Source organism: Amblyraja radiata, chromosome 12 (genome assembly GCF_010909765.2).
Source record: "Amblyraja radiata isolate CabotCenter1 chromosome 12, sAmbRad1.1.pri, whole genome shotgun sequence".
Classification (NCBI taxonomy): domain Eukaryota; kingdom Metazoa; phylum Chordata; class Chondrichthyes; order Rajiformes; family Rajidae; genus Amblyraja; species Amblyraja radiata.
Window position 1 is genome coordinate 24323081 of NC_045967.1, and position 16386 is coordinate 24339466.

Below are 16386 nucleotides of genomic sequence, written 5' to 3' on the forward strand. Positions count from 1 at the left end.
CGTTTCGGGACGAGACTCTGAAGAAGGGTCTCGAACCGAAATGTCACACATTCCTTCTCTCCAGAGATGCTGCCCGTCCCGCTGTGTTACTCCAGCATTTCGTGTCTATCTTCCGTATGCTCTGTGATGGTCATCTCGGAGTCAAGTGGCAACTCTGGTCTGTAGACACGAGGAACTGCAGATGCAGGAATCACGAGCAAAACACAGAGCGTTGGACGAGCCTGACCCTTTGAGTTCCTCCATCACTTTGTGTTGAAGTCAGGTCTGGACATTGCTTGGCTCAGTCTCAGGCGCCGGCTAACTAGGAAGGTCGAGTCAAAGTCCAGCACTAACACTCAAGAAATAACGTTTGCGGCCTGATGTTCCCAATATTTAATTGAAATCATTAATAAAGTAAATAAATAGATACCGGTCTAATCAGTATCTACAGGATTGGACAGGCTAGATGCAGGAAGAATGTTCCCGATGTTGGGGGAGTCCAGAACCAGGGTCCCAGTTTTACAGTCTACCGGAAGTGGCGGCGCTGTGATACAGCTGCGACTCGCCTGCAGTCTGTCTGTTTTTACTTTTTGTGTTGTTTTTTTTGTCTAGTTTATTAATTTTTTTGGTTATTAGGTGGTGTTATGTGTGTGGGGGGAGGGTGAAACAGAGCTTTCTGTCTCTCCCTTCGGGGGAATGCGACTTTTTGTCGTATCCCCCTTCTCTTCCCCCGTCTGCGCTGAGGCCTAATGGCGGAGCTGGCGGCCTCCAACCTGCGACCGACCTCGAGGGTCCGGAGGTAGAGCCAGCCAGGACTCACCAACGCGAGGCTGGCCGTCTTCGAGCTGTGGCGACGTCCGGGTAGCGGCACGACTCGGCGCTCCGGTGAGGGCGGACGGCGCGGGGCTGAGACACTCCTGTGTGAGCGGCACGGCTACCGGCTGGAAGGCGCTCCCGTGTGAGCAGCCCGGTGCGGGGCTGAGACGCTGCCGTGTGGGCGGACCGGCTCCCGGCTGGAAGGTGCTCCCGTGGGGGCAGCCCGGTGCGGGGCTGAGACGCTGCCTTGTGGGCGGCCCGGTGCGGGGCGGAGACGGTGCTACGGCGGCTGAGGCGGCGTTCTGGCGGCGGCGACCTGGATCCGGGGCTCGGCCGCGGGCCAGTGGAGGACAATGTCGGGAGCTCGCAGGTCACAGGCTGGTGCCTGTTTTCCGGAGCACCCGTTGCAACAGCTGCGGGCAGCTTCGACCACCCCCGGGCCGCGGAGCTTGAACCGCGGGACTGATGCCATCGCCCGGTGGGGTATCGCCTCGGCGCGGAGGGAGAAGAGGAGGGAAGAGACAGTAACTCTAAGACTTTTGCCTCCATCACAGTGAGGAGGTGTTTGGTGAACTCACTGTGGTGGATGTTAATTTGTGTTTATTGTGTTTTGTTATTATTACATGTATGGCTGCAGGCAACAGCATTTCGTTCAGACCGAAAGGTCTGAATGACAAATAAATAAAGGATTCAATACCGTGGGAACTCTTTAACTCAGTAAAGTAAAGTAAAGTAAAGTAAAGTAACCTTTATTGTCATATCAGCGCACAGGCAGCAGTTGATTGTTGCTCTATTCAGTTTCCCAGGGGGTCAGGACGGGACTGGAGTTGGGAGGGAAAGGTGGGGGAGTCGAGGGAGAGGAGGGGGAGACAGATGGGGGTGTCTTCATTTACTGGCGGCGGGTGTCTGTCACTGAAACAGGCAGGTGAGATTTCACATCCACCTTGTGTGTGCCTCTCTCTCTCTCTCTCTCTCTCTCCCTCCCTCCCTCCCTCCCTCTTACACAGGCTGAGAGACTCTGCCTCTGTGAGTGTACGTCTCTTTCTCCCCCTCTCCCACACACAGTAAGACCGAGGTACTGTGCTCAGTCCATCTGTGTCTCCCACATACACAGTAAAACATGTCTCCAAATGAGCCAATTCAACCAAGGGAGGATATTTATAGTGTGTGAAAAAAAAGTGACATCATTTGTGCCACGTGATGATTTAACAACACTTCACAATGTTCATTCAAGATTTAACAGGAAAGCTCGGGAGACGGACAAGTCACTCGCACAAATAACAGAAATGCCGAGTACCGTGGGAACTCTTTATCTACCTCCCGTTATATCGTGTGATATCGTGCTAGACCACGACCACTTCACTCTGGTTACATCTTGCGTCAAGTCGCCCCGTGAAAAAGCCGCATTATAAGGCAGAGATAGATAGATTCTCGATTAGTACAGGTATCAGAGGTTATGTGGAGAAGGCATGAGAATGGGGTTGGTGTCGTAGCCATTTAGCTTAACTCAGTATAACTAAAACCAGTAACCTTTAAATTTTATCTGCCTGTAATTATGTATTATGTAATTATGTATTTATGGGATTTATTACGTAGTCGGAGGCGAGTTTGAGGCTGGGAATATCGTGCAGACGTGCTACTAGTTTTTAGTTTAGTTGGAGGAAGCATGGGGGAGAAGACACAGCTTTCGACCATGCACAAGTTTGACAACGAGTAAGATCAAAATGTACTTAAACAAGAAGAAGTTTGGATGAATATCTTACTGTTTTTACAACAACAATAAAGAAACAATTAATTAAGAGGGTGTTTGAAGATTTATGTTTGGACGGCTTTGAATGTCTCGTGGAGAGCTCCCATGCATATCAGAATTATTTCCTTACCACTGTCTTCAATCATAGTGGCTAGAGGAAAGATTCCTTGAACAATATAATAATCTGCCATTACATCTAGTCGAACGCTACCTTAACGCCAGGAGGTAGAAGATTGGTCCCATAGAAGAGGGACAGAAGATTGGGCTGGATCTCTGGAGAGAGATTACTGCCAGAAGAATTGGTTCCCCAGAAGAGGAACTGAAGACTCGTTCCGAAGAAGAGGAACTGAAGAAAATAGATCTCAGCCAGAGATTGTCTTAGAGAATCCTTCCTGACCGGTAGGTTAATCGAGAAAGCCACGCGACTTATCTGACGATTGAAAACTTCACTTATCGAGAGCGTGAGGAGTGCGTGAATAGAACAGCTACTGTATTATGCTGTAAAATTGAAAGCCAGAATGCTTTAATTTAGAACAGTTTCTTAACGAGATGCTGTCAAAGTTTGACAAACGTCCTATTTTACAAGTAAAATTACAGGCTCTGATATAGAGTCTGGAGAAGTATTAGAAGCAAATTCTGCTAAGTTTTGGAAGGCAGCCAAGGGCGAGTAAAACTGAAATCCAGGTGCTGGCCTTGGTTTGTTTTGAAGTTGAGATAAGACACATTCTTCCTGAACGGAAGTCACTTCTATACTTTGGAAATATCTGGATGTTTTCTGAAAGTCCAGATTTGTTTCGGATTCTTATCGGCTGTTTATAGAACATGGTGCAGAATGTTTATTAATAGTAACTGAAGCAAACTGAAGAGGTCCTGTTTGTCCAATTAGCAGATATGGCAATCTGCCAAGACCTATTTAAATCCATGGAGCAAGATGAAGCAGGTAAGGTAGGTGAAGGAGTGCCACCAGATGAAGCCATGGAATCTTCAACAAGTAAGCCAGGTGGAGAAGACACCTACCTGAAAGAAACCCAGAAGGATAGAAAGAAGGTATGGAAGCAGATGATCAAGAAAATTGAAATCCAGAAGAAACTAATGGAATCAAAGAAGATGCGAAGAGATGGTTAGCTGAAGTTGAGCAAAGGACCAAGTGTGCTATAGCAGGAGATGTTGCGCAACAAGGTATTGAAATCGAACAACTTACATATGGTACAGTTGAAAGTGCGATGCACAAGGTGCTGAAATGGAAGAGGAGATTACACCACATGATAGTATCTTAAATGTATCTACATGAAGATCAAGCCATAAATCTGGCTCTATAGCCAGTTCAGCATCAAGGGCCTCTGCTTGAATGCAAGTCGAAGCTGATTTAGTCGCTCTCTCAATACAAGCGGATGCCTTGGAGAAGAAACATGAGATTGAGCGACAAGAAGAACAGCTGTAAGGAGAGATGAGGCAACAAGAAGAGATGAGGCGACAAAAAGAACAGCTGAAACTAGCCATAAAGTTGGCGGTTGTCAAATCGAAGATGGAGATAATGGAAAGTGAGGGTTCAAGATGCGTCTCTAAAGCATCTGATGGGATGAACTCTTATTACAGAAAAGGAACTGCTCAAAAGGAAACACAGCTAAATCAAATTTGCAGCCAGAGGATATCCGGCCTCGTGACTCAGAACTAGAACGTAGCCAGTTGATGGGTGACAAAACTTCATCTCAGCAACTGGGTGCTAGAATGAAACAAATTTATGGGCCTCCTGATGAGGCTCGTAACAAACCACCAATTCAGTATTTTTTTCAGAGACCTGACACACAGGCTCGAGCAAGCCAAGATTGGACGATGCCTGTTCATGATACGAAGAGGCCTAATCAGGGACAAACAACTAGTGATATGGCTCGTGACAAAGCTTACTCAGACCAGTATTCTTTTCAGAGGCCTGTTTATCGTACGTCTGTGCCAAGCCAAGAATCTCAAAGTGAATTATTTGAATTGGTGAGGAATCAAGCTGAAATCAACAAGCTCATAGCTCAACAAAATCTCTCTTCCACCCTACCACCAATAGAAATTCCAAGATACGATGGTGATCCTTTGCAGTATGAAGCTTTCTTAATGGAGTTTCATGAAGGAGTAGAAATGAAAACTACGGATGAAAAAGAGCGCTTACGATTTCTGGTGCATTACACAAGCGGACATGCTAAGGTGCTTGTAAAAAGTTGTCTAAACAGGCCTGGAAGCCAAGGCTATTGAGAGGCAAGAAGATTACTTAAAGATCATTATGGTAATGAACAGAGGATTGCTAATGCATACATGAAGAAGGCCTATGCTTGGAAATATGTCAAGTCAGAAGATGTGGAGGCATTAAGTGAGTTTGCGATATTTCTTAGAGGTAGCTCGATGAAAAATCATGACAACATGGAGGAAATTAATGTTGGTAATAATACTAGAGCTATCATTCTAACACTGCCCTATAAACTTAGAGAAAAGTGGAGAGATAAAGCAGGCCAAGTAATGGAAACGATGAATCGAGTAGCCATGTTACCAGACCTGGTGGCTTTCTTTGAAAGGGAAGTACGGTTCATGTCAGATCCACGCCATGGGAGTATTCAAGATCATAAATCAATTGCAACAGTCAAAGATTCTACCTTTACTAAAACTAAAGGAAGATCAGGACCTAAGGGAGGCAGTTTTGCTACCGCTATAATACCTGTGGAAATGACAGGTGGAATGAAAGGAGATGTATCTACTATCAAGCAAAGAGGATTTTGTTTGTTATGTGATGAAGTTGGTCACACCATAACGTGATGTTGAAGATTCAAGAAGAAGGAATATAAAGAAAAGATGGATTTCTTAAAGGAGAAGGGAATCTGTTTTGGATGGACACATGGTTAAAAACTGTGAGAGCCCTGTAACTTTTGATAGGTGCAAGCAAGATCATCCTGAAGCACCTCACACTGAGCAGAAGAAGCCGGAGCAAATAGAACAGAAGGAGAAGCCAGCTACTAGTGATGCTGTCACCTCACATCAGATAATTGCCCATATTGGTGCTGGGGTAGAAACCTGTATCTTCTCTATCTTACCAGTTCAGTTAGGGATTAGCAAGACGAATACAGTGTTGCAAACATATGCACTTTGGATCATGGAAGTTTGGCAACCTTTTGTACAGAAAGCTTGAGAAGGCTGGACATCACAAGAGAAAAGGTTAGGATTCTATTGCATTACATGAATGAAGAGAAGGAGTGCGTTAGTCATTACATTACAAGTATGGAAATATCTAGTCTGAATGAAGACAATTTTATACCAATATCTGAAGTGTTTACACACGAGACCATGCCTGTTTGTCATCAAAATATACATAGACATGAGGACTTGAGACAATGACTTTACTTGAAGGATGTCAAGATATCTAAAATAAATTCTGGTATCGACCTACTTATCGGAACAAATGCTTTGAAGGCATTGGAACCTATACAGACTGTGAGGAGCCAAGGGGATGGACCGTTTGCTGTGGATGGGTTACCTATGGCTCCTTGAGAAGGAACAATGAAAGCAGGAACCAGAAGAACTACCCTGCCCCTGCTGTTAATCAAATATCTACTGGTACATTAGAAAAGCTATTGATCAAGCAATACAATCATGACTTCAATGTAACTACCAGTCAGGAATAAGAAGAAATGTCCAGGGAAGAGTTAAAGTTCTTGGATATTATAAACTCCTCAGTAAAGATGATAGACGGACACTATTGTCTGGACTTAGCTATCAAACAAGAAAGTGTTAGTATGCTGAATAATCGTCGTATGGCAGAGCAACGTACCCAGAATCTGAAAGGCAAATTTGGCAAGAATACGAAATTTCATGAGGAATATACGACTTTCCTAAATGATATGATTGACAATGATTATGGCAAAATGGTATCAGCAAACCAAGTAAATCGAAGTGTTGGAGAGCTTTGGTACATTCTGCACCATTGGGTGTATCACTAGAAGAAAGGGACCTTGAGGGTGACCTTTGCTGCAGTCTTCAAAGGAACAGTACTTAACTGTCAACTACTGCAGGGCCAGACCTCACTAACTCACTCATTGGAGTTCTTATTAAATTCAGAAAAGAGCCAATTGCTTTGATGGCTGATATTGTTCATCCTGGCTAAATTGGAGAGGCTCGGACTTCCAAATGGGGTAAGAGCTGGTAGATTTGGTCAATTTGGAATTGCTCTCTGCAGAGCTGGGACAAGCTGTGGAGAGGTGCCTGGGTCTAGAGCTTAGATACAATTTACAAGCAAAGAATAAGAACATCTGCAGACCCTGTCAATTAGGTGCAAAATGCATAGAATGGATTGGATGGCTACAAACCAGACCTACATTTTGTAAATAATTGTAAATAATGTTGCAGAGCTTGACTTTGCTGAGTGTTGATTGGGTGAGGTATTGAACCTTGTCTGGGTTTATGGCAGATCAGGGTAAATGTTTCTAAGTTGCCTTCCTTACGAAGTCCGGTTTGATTACAATGTATACAATGCTACCACGAGGTCCAGCGTCGATCTTCTGGGAGAGTGCTTGGGACTGCGTGAACTTCTGGAGTGTCTCTGTCTGAGCGAGGCCTAGAGGGCTTGAACAGACAGATACGAGGATCAAACCCGTGGTGAGATAGGTACGGTCGTTGAACTGTCACGTGCTTTTGTTAAAATAAAATGTAGTTGTTTCAAGTGCTTGATTCAGTGTTTTTACTGAAACTAGACTGGGGGGAAGCTTAGAAATTATCAATGTACATTGGGGGCTCGTCCGGGATCTCAAAAGACCCCTAAGTTTGCGATCAAGGGTGTTGAGCTGCTTCGATCGCGAGTGCAGAAATCGGGCCCACAGTGCGGTTTTCGCATTGATTTTAGGCACTTCGTCAGTCGGAGCGGATCGATCATTTGCGGGCTTGGGAAAGGGTCTAATTGTGATCATTAGGACAGTCTAGCAAGCACGGGGGAGTGGTTACCACGCCTTTGGGCCCGGGGCCCATAAAACCAGGGTGAGCTTAGAGGCCCTGCTGGGGTTGGGTTAGAGTCCCTTTCCTGGGTTAGAGGCCCAAAACTTTGATCGTAGTTGGCAGACTGCAGGTGTTTAACGAGAGCCAAATGCGCTTCATCGGGTGAGGAGTGGCACAGGGTTACACTTGGTATCCAAATTGGTGGGGTATTAAAATACAGGTCTCGCCTTCGATCGGATATTTGCCGGGAGCGCAAATAGAAAAGGTGCGCTCCGAAAATCGGCATCGATAACACACAGCGCGAAGCGGGTAGGCGCTGGATCCTCGGTGCCCAGCAGAGAGGAGTGTCTGTGTGTAGGTATCTGAGTCTCTCCCTGAAGTGACGGAAGAAGAACCTTGAGAAGATACTGGGCTAGGATGGACAGAGTATAGATTGGCTGGAATACTCCAGTCCATTCAAGAATTCAACTGGGCAATTTTAGTTGATTTGAGAGCCCGCGTAGTAGAAGAGATACGCACTAAAATTGGTAGTTTGAGTTCGAGTCTATATTTGCAAAGTCAAATTTTCAAATACTGAATTTCATATTGAAATTCTGCCAGTAAGGTGGAATTTGAATTCCTGTATATAGATCTTCGGAGTTGGTGCATGTCCGTGATCGATTCCGAATAGCGGCTGATCAACAGTGAATAGTAACACTCTGGTCGATTGATGATTAGTAACTGATAGCGAAGAGTTCCTGTGAGACGGGAACCTGTTTACTTGATGAAAAGTAATCCGAATAGCGAAGGGTACCCCTATTCCTGTCGAACTTAGAGAGGAGGGATAGAGGTCCCACTATAGAAGTCCAGTCTTAGCAGAGGGATAGTAACATTCGGGAGGAAAAGTAGTCATTTAAGGAGTAATACCTCTCAGCAAAGAGTAAACTAGGAAGGGGAAAATCTTCGGTATCAGAGGGAAAGGTTCACTGCGTGATAACAGCGTGACATGGTATCGAGATTGAGTGTTTGTGAATTGTGCGCTAGTGCTTTAAATCATTTTGTAAATTGTAAAAATATAGCTTTTCGTATTGTCATAGGATACGGATTTTGTAAATATTTTATGTAAGTAAATAAACAAAGTATATTAAGAATTAAAAGTTAAGATTTAGATCGTGTTAAGTCCGCGGACCGTCATTTGTGTTGCTGCTTGTGCGAGTGTTTACGGATTTAGAAACTTGAATTAAGAATGTGTTTGAGTTAAATATTTGTATTTGTTTAAGATTGTTTTGTAAGAATCTGAATCAGGGTGATTCGATCAGGGGTTGTACTCCTTCGATCGCTGCATCAGGGGAGGAGTCATCCCGATGATTGATTGCGCCATGAGGAAGATTTCTTGGAGTGCATAATTTATAATAAACAAATGTTTGTGGTTTATTTAGGAGTATGATTGTGCCTGATAGTGATAGGTAGTGTGTTATCCTGTTTGTGGACGATGGTACTTACATGTCTGAAGATCATTTTTGGATGTTTTGATTGATGAGTAAATGAGTGCGGGAGTGTGTTTGATTGTGTTGGGATGTGTTTGATTGTTCCCTGGAGTATTCCGATTCTTGAGTGACTGGGGATTGAGAAAGTTATAAGGTTGAAAGGGTGTGGAATTGTGGGAGATATAAGAAGAATTTGAATAATTGAATAGGAGTGATTGAATAGGAGTGACTGGGAGACAGTTGAAAGGAAGCGATTGCTAGAGTAAGTGTGAATCGGAAAGACCATTGACCATTGTGTGGGAGAGATTCCATTGACCTTGGAGTCTGAGAGGAAGGAGTGATTGGAAGAGGTGTTAGTGTCTGGAACCTTTATTTTACAATTTGTGTTGTGACCATTGCTCCAAGAATGGGGAATGTCTCTCAGAAGGACCGATCCAACAGATTAGAAAGCCTGATAAGGATAATTTGCAGGGAGCTTCCAAATGAAGCGGATAGACTGAGAGGATTATCGGGGAAATTAAATACAATTTTGAAAGACGAACTTTGGCCGTTGGGTGGACTAAAATCTTTACTAGAAATAAACTATATAGAGACGATCATTAAAAAATATGTGAATAGTGAAGAAGGAGATGAGTTCATTGGGATGTGGAGGATATTCTTCACTAAAAGAAAAATAAATAAAGAATTGTTTTGTTGTCCACCCTAAGAATGGCGGCTTGTAAATTGGGAATAGGAGAACATGATAGAACTGAAACTTCTCGGGACTGAGATGGCTCTTAAATGGGAGGTGCCGACATAAACTAAATCAGTTAAATTCCGTAAGAGAGAAACAGGGTCCGCATATCTTGCGGGGAGAGATATTTCTTATATGCCAGGGTGTGCAGAATTATTTGGAGTGGAGCTAGAGCCACAGTATTCCTCACAGAACTCTCATGTTCCCAATTCGGAGAAACCATGCTCAACTTGCGAGCAGGGCACATGGGAGGAGTCAGCGTTATCTTTGGCTCCTCCCCTAAATTTAAATCTGAAATAGAGACATCGGGGAGAGATCCTCTATCTCCTATGATTGCCCCACAGGTGGAGGACAGTCGGGGAAATCAAGGAGCTAGAAGGAAGACTCCATCGACATGGGTGCCAAAATTAATTAGGGATTCCAGTAGTGAGAGGGTGAAAGAATCCTTCTTGAAGTACCGGGATAAAACAAATAGCCTTTCAGGGGGTGAGATAGGGGGAGAATATGGATGGGTTGATCCGGACATGAATAATTATAGTATGTCAAAGCAATTCACCACGGAAAGGGGATTTAGTAAGGACTTCTCATAGACAATGTGTTTGTAGGGAGATGCCTGCATTAGGTACAAATGTTCCCCAGACCGCACACAGTCAGACATCAAGGCAGCCTGGTTCGAAGGCAGCCTGGAAATTAGAGGTTCGAATGAAAGAAATAAGAATAGATGAGGATAAGGAGGAAGAAGACCTCAAGCCCTGGATAGACCTCCCATTCAAAGGACCGACCTTTCCTTGGTTTGGCTGGAGAGGTTATAGAGCAATCCGGCCCGTTCAGTGTTACAGTTGTGGGGGATTTTGACACTGGAGTCGGTCGTGTCCTATGAGAGAATATAATCAAGAAGGAAGAGGGCAGAGAAGGAGGCCACAGGGTTACAGAAACCAATGGATTCCAAGGGGGTAGCGAGACTCTTGGTACCCTGAAGGTAGAGGCCGAGGACACTGGCAGGGAGGTCAGGGGGCAGGGACATTTCGACAATCCAACCCTTCTCGGTAGCCCTAACCTGCCAGTTAACAGCAATACCATCTATTAAAATTAAAGGCGTCCTCACATGGCCTGAGAAACAGCACTAAACATCAAAAAGCACACCACCCCTTCCAAGTAGGAGGAGATACATAGAATCCAATTCTCAAGAAACCCTCACTGAAAGAAAGAAGCAAGACAGGGAAACATAGTAGCTGACATGAGAAGGGATGGCAATTAAGGAATGGAAATGGCACGAGGGAGAGAAGAAACAAACTTACTGTGCAGGAGGAATGAGAGTCGGGAAAGAAGATATTATATTAATGTGTTACTGAGTTTGTACCTGCAGGACAATATATCGACGAGACACTATCTGGGGAGTGAGGTAAAAGAATGCCCAGACCCCTTAAGAACGGGAAGAAGACAGCAAAAGGATAATGTAGCTCCCCAGAAACAGGTGACCAGCAGGAGGAACTGATACTGTCCTACCCCTTTAAGACATTCGGGAAGGCCAGCAGGCTGAGCAATATGTTCCTCAGTATCTCCACTCCCTAGTAACTGAAACTACCATCAGAAGAGAAGAAGAAGAAAACCTACCCTAGTGCCCAGCTTTAATATCACCTCGCTATTGGAGAAAGAAAAGGAAGGAGAGTAAAGGACACTTGAATCATCTTTGAAAGAAACAACACCGATGACCTATAACGACTTTTGGGACAAGCCCCACTTTAAAGCACTGACTTCAAATTAAAAAAAATTCCTCTGTGGTTTGTAGTAAAATACCTAATTTGCATCTAAATTATGGTTATTAGAAATAAATTTATAAATTTTGGATTTGGTCTCGAAATTGCATCGTGATGGATTGGAGGGACTTTAAAAATGTGAGATTTGGAATAGACTTGTGGAATCTAGCTTAGGAATTATTCGAGTTTGATTATTAATAGAAAGATTAAACGAGAACTTACCGTTTGAAGTTTGATCTTTATTTTATGAGAAGTTGAAGTGGGGGACTATGTGAAGAGCCCACCAGCCCGCATGCGCATCAATCTTCAGAGCAACTGTATGAAACCACAGACCACTTGCACGAACTTAAACTATATAAAGATTAATAACCCTCGACTTACCGAATGATCTATATGAGATTCAGGGTTGGGAGTGGAGGGCACGTAGTCCCTCACTTCAACTTCTCATAAAATAAAGATCAAACTTCAAACTGTAAGTTCTCGTTTAATCTTTCTATTTTATATCGAAGTCACATGCGTGACTACGTGAAGCCTTCGAAGCTCTGGTTTCATGCAGTAAACCAATCTGTGTGTGAAACACTTAAACAGATAAACCATAAATGGTAGAAAAGACATGGGTTATTAACAACATGATGCTAGCTGACATAATGTCCCTTGCCCTTAATCAGACCACAGTCCCAATTGGCTTTGAGTTAGATAACTCATGCAACACTGTTCAGAATTCTATCTGCAATCATCCAGACATATTCAACCAAATTTTATAACTTCTGAAAGTGCACTATGTAAGCCTCCTGCTGTTGCAAGATGATCAAATGGGAATATCCATTCTATTGGCTGCTAATGAGCCAGCCTCCTTGCAAGGGTGAGACTTGAAATGATTTGAATTCACCCCCGCTATTAGCTGTTTACCCTCTATTCAAGGTGAGATAGTCTGAACCAGCAATCTCTTGAGAAAAATATTAAATAACAATGAAGAAACTATCCTTCATCTCATAGGTACTAGTAACACCCCCAATCTCTGATCTGGTGGGTATGCTGTCAACTCAAAATTGTACCCAACCGTACCCGGTTTGCTTGATGAAATCATTCCCATAACAAGCTGCCCTCATGTCAGTTATGACCCAGAGACAGAACTGGAGACTAAATACTGTGTTCTTTGTGCTGAAATCAGTTGCTAAAAGCATAATTAACTTAAAAGATACTGCTCCATTAGAAATACTGTAGATGAATATCTGCCTAATAATTTTAACAGATACACATTCCCCACTACTATGAGTCTAGGCTTTAGAGTGTTCATATAAAAGACACATTGCATAACATTAGTCAACAGTGGGTGAATAACCAATCATTTATTGTCCCACATAGTACTAGAGAAAAGGACAAAGCAGCACGAGCAGTGTCAATTATGCTATAACATAATCGCTTCTCAAAGCCCAAACTGAAAGAACCACAAACCTCTGCTACTTCTGTTTAAAAGTAGCTCACATGTGGCTTCTTCACAAACTTTCCATACATCCGAACAGAGCTAGCTGCACAAGAAATAGGCTAAACTAGCTATCACTCATGACTTCGAGTAAGCAGAAACTTCTTTCAGCCTCCTTTTACAATGGACACCCTAAATGAGTAGACCAAATTGACACTATTAAAATTCATGTTGCCTCATCTTTAATATCGTAAGAGGCATTTACTGATAAAACCCCCGAGTCTTATCCGCTACAAAAGCATGTCAATAGACAATAGACAATAGACAATAGACAATAGGTGCAGTGGGTCATTTGGCCCTTCGAGCCAGCACCGCCATTTAATGCGATCATGGCTGATCATCCCCAATCAGTACCCCGTTCCTGCCTTCTCCCCATATCCTCTGACTCTGCTATTTTTAAGAGCCCTATCTAGCTCTCTCTTGAAAGCATCCAGAGAACCTGCCTCTGCGGCAGAGAATTCCACAGGCTCACCAATCTCTGTGAGAAAAAGTGTTTCCTAGTCTCCGTTCTAAATGGCTTACTCGTTATTCTTAAACTGTGGCCCCTGGTTCTGGACTCACCCAACATCGGGAACATGTTTCCTGCCTCTAGCATGTCCAAGCCCTGAACAATCTTATATGTTTCAATGAGATTCCCTCTCATCCTTCTAAACTCCAGAGTGTACAAGCCCAGCTGCTCAGCTACCCCCAATACCATGTGCCCTAATTTCGCCCACTAATCTCCTATGTGGGACCTTATCAAATGCTTTCTGAAAGTCCAGGTACACTACGTCCACTGGCTCTCCCTTGTCCATTTTCCTAGTTACATCTTCAAAGAATTCCAGAAGAATAGTCATGCATGATTTCCCCATCGTAAATCCATGCTGACCCTTGATCCATGCTAAATCCATGTTGTCTATAAGCTCCATGACACAATGCCCTTTAGATCTGAGTTGGGCAGCATTCGCTTTATAATCTTTGTAAATAGCCTAGGCCTAGGTAGACCCTAAAATTTCCACCACTGGCTTGTCATCAAAAACACCAGATATATCTGTGCCTCTCATGTATAGATATGGAAAAGTATGCATCATCAAGATCAATTGAGGCCCTAAATCCTCTGAATCAGCTAAATTGCTGAAAGACAATTATCCATCTTAAACTAGTTAACCAAACACATGATCAAACTAGCCAAATGTTAACCTGATTTGGCATGCACCACTTTTCCTCAACCTTGAGAAAAATATTCGAACTATACCCCTCTTGTTCTTGGGCACTCATCCTTTGTGAGATGTCTCCGTTTCCACTTGGCTAACCATAGTTTCCATTATTGACCATAAGGACGGAATTTTTTTGGCTTCTCTTACCGTGGAGGAATAATCAACCAGAAAATGAACCTTATAATTCGGTGTGATTTGTAAACTGGAAAAATTCCAGAGGTTATCTATTCCCACCTGTTTGTCGAACTCCGACTTAAATATCGACAGCAGCTCACGTGTGACTAATGTAATAACATTCACATACTCAAACCACCTCCAGCTCAATGTTGCTTTGCTGTCCATGAGAAGACAAACGATAGACAATAGGCAATAGGCAATAGGAGCAGGAGAAGGCCATTCGGCCCATCGAGCCAGCACCGCCATTCAATGTGATCATGGCTGATCATCCCTAATCAGTACCCCGTTCCTGCCTTCTCCCCATATCCCTGACTCTACTATTTTTAAGAGCCCTATCTAGTTCTCTCATCAAGAGAACCTGCCTCCACCACCCTCTGAGGCAGAGAATTCCACAGACTCACCACTCTCTGTGAGAAAAAGTGTTTCCTCGTCTCCGTTCTAAATGGCTTATGCCCCTGTCCCACTTAGGAAACCTGAACGGAAACCTCTGGAGACTTTGCGCCCCACCCAAGGTTTCCGTGCGGTTCCTGGAGGTTCCCGGAGGTTTTTCTAAGTCTCCCTACCTGCTTCCACTACCTGCAACCTCAGGCAACCACCTGCAACCTCCGGGAACCGCACGGAAACCTTGGGTGGGGCGCAAAGTCTCCAAAGGTTTCCGTTCAGGTTTCCTAAGTGGGACAGGGGCATTAGCTGTTAAATTTGACATATTGCTGCAAAAAGAACTACAGCTTCAACTGGAAGAATATATCTTCTGGACTGATAGTACTACGGTGCTTAAATACTTCAACAATGAGAACAAACCTTTTGTTGACATTTGTAGCAAAAATAATCTCTTTTATATTGGGAGCTACTAATGTTTCACAATGGAAATATGTTAACACAAAGGAAAATCCCGCGTATGAAGCTTCTAGAGGACTAACAGCAGACTGCTTCTTAAGCAATAAGAGATGGATCAATGGACCAGAGTTTCTCTGTAAGCCAGACAGAGAATGGCCAAAACTTGAACTGGGATTTGAAATCTCTGCTAACGATTCGGAAATTAAACAAAACATCACAGTAAACATTATCTCTAGAAACCCTATTATTCTCTAGAAGAATTTTCACACTTCAACATTATTGTTACATCATATTCATGAATTGATCGGACATGGAGGAAGAGGTTTCATGCTGTCAAAACTTTGGACTTTTGTGTTTTGGACTATATACTGGGTATCATGCCTGATGTTAAGGGTTTGGTGCGCACGGTGTGACTTCAGACTAAGAATAATATTTTATTAGGACCAATAACCAAGTATTGCTTACTTCTAAAAGGTGAAGATGGAAGAATCGCTAAAGAAGTCTGAATGCTGATATATAATGCATACTATTTTTTTGTTTTTTGATATATGTTAAGCATTTATAGCTACCTTTTTAATGTCTATTAGTAATTGCCTCGTGATATACTCAGAACAATTAGGGGCCGGTATGAAGTAGCCATTTAGCATAATTCAGTATGTTATAACTATAAACAGTTACCTTTAAATTTTTTCTGCCTGTAATTATGTGGGTGTGATTTATTACGTAGTTGGAGGCATGTTTGAGACTGGGATTCCCGCGCAGACGTGCTAGTAGTTTTTAGTTTAGTTGGAGGAAGCATGGGGGAGAAGGCACAGCTTTCGACCATGCACGAGTTTGACAACGAGTAAGATCAAAATGCACTTAAACAAGAAGAAATTTGGATGAATATCTTACTGTTTTGCTGCAACAATAAACTATTAATTAAGAGACTGTGTTTTGAAGATTTATCTTTGGACGGCTTTGAATGTCTCGTGGAGAGCTCCCATGCATATCAAAATTATCTCCTTACGCCTGTCATCAATCATAGTGGGTAGAGCAAAGATTCCTTGAACAATATAATAATCGGCCATTAGTTAGGTGGGAGAGATAGATCAGCCATGATTGAATGATGAGCCAAATGACCTAATTCAACTCTTATCACATGACTTATTTCCAATTAAATATTAAAATATGTAAAGTTATTAAAATATTTTCAATTCATGAAAATTAGTCCTGAAAATTGGACTTGAT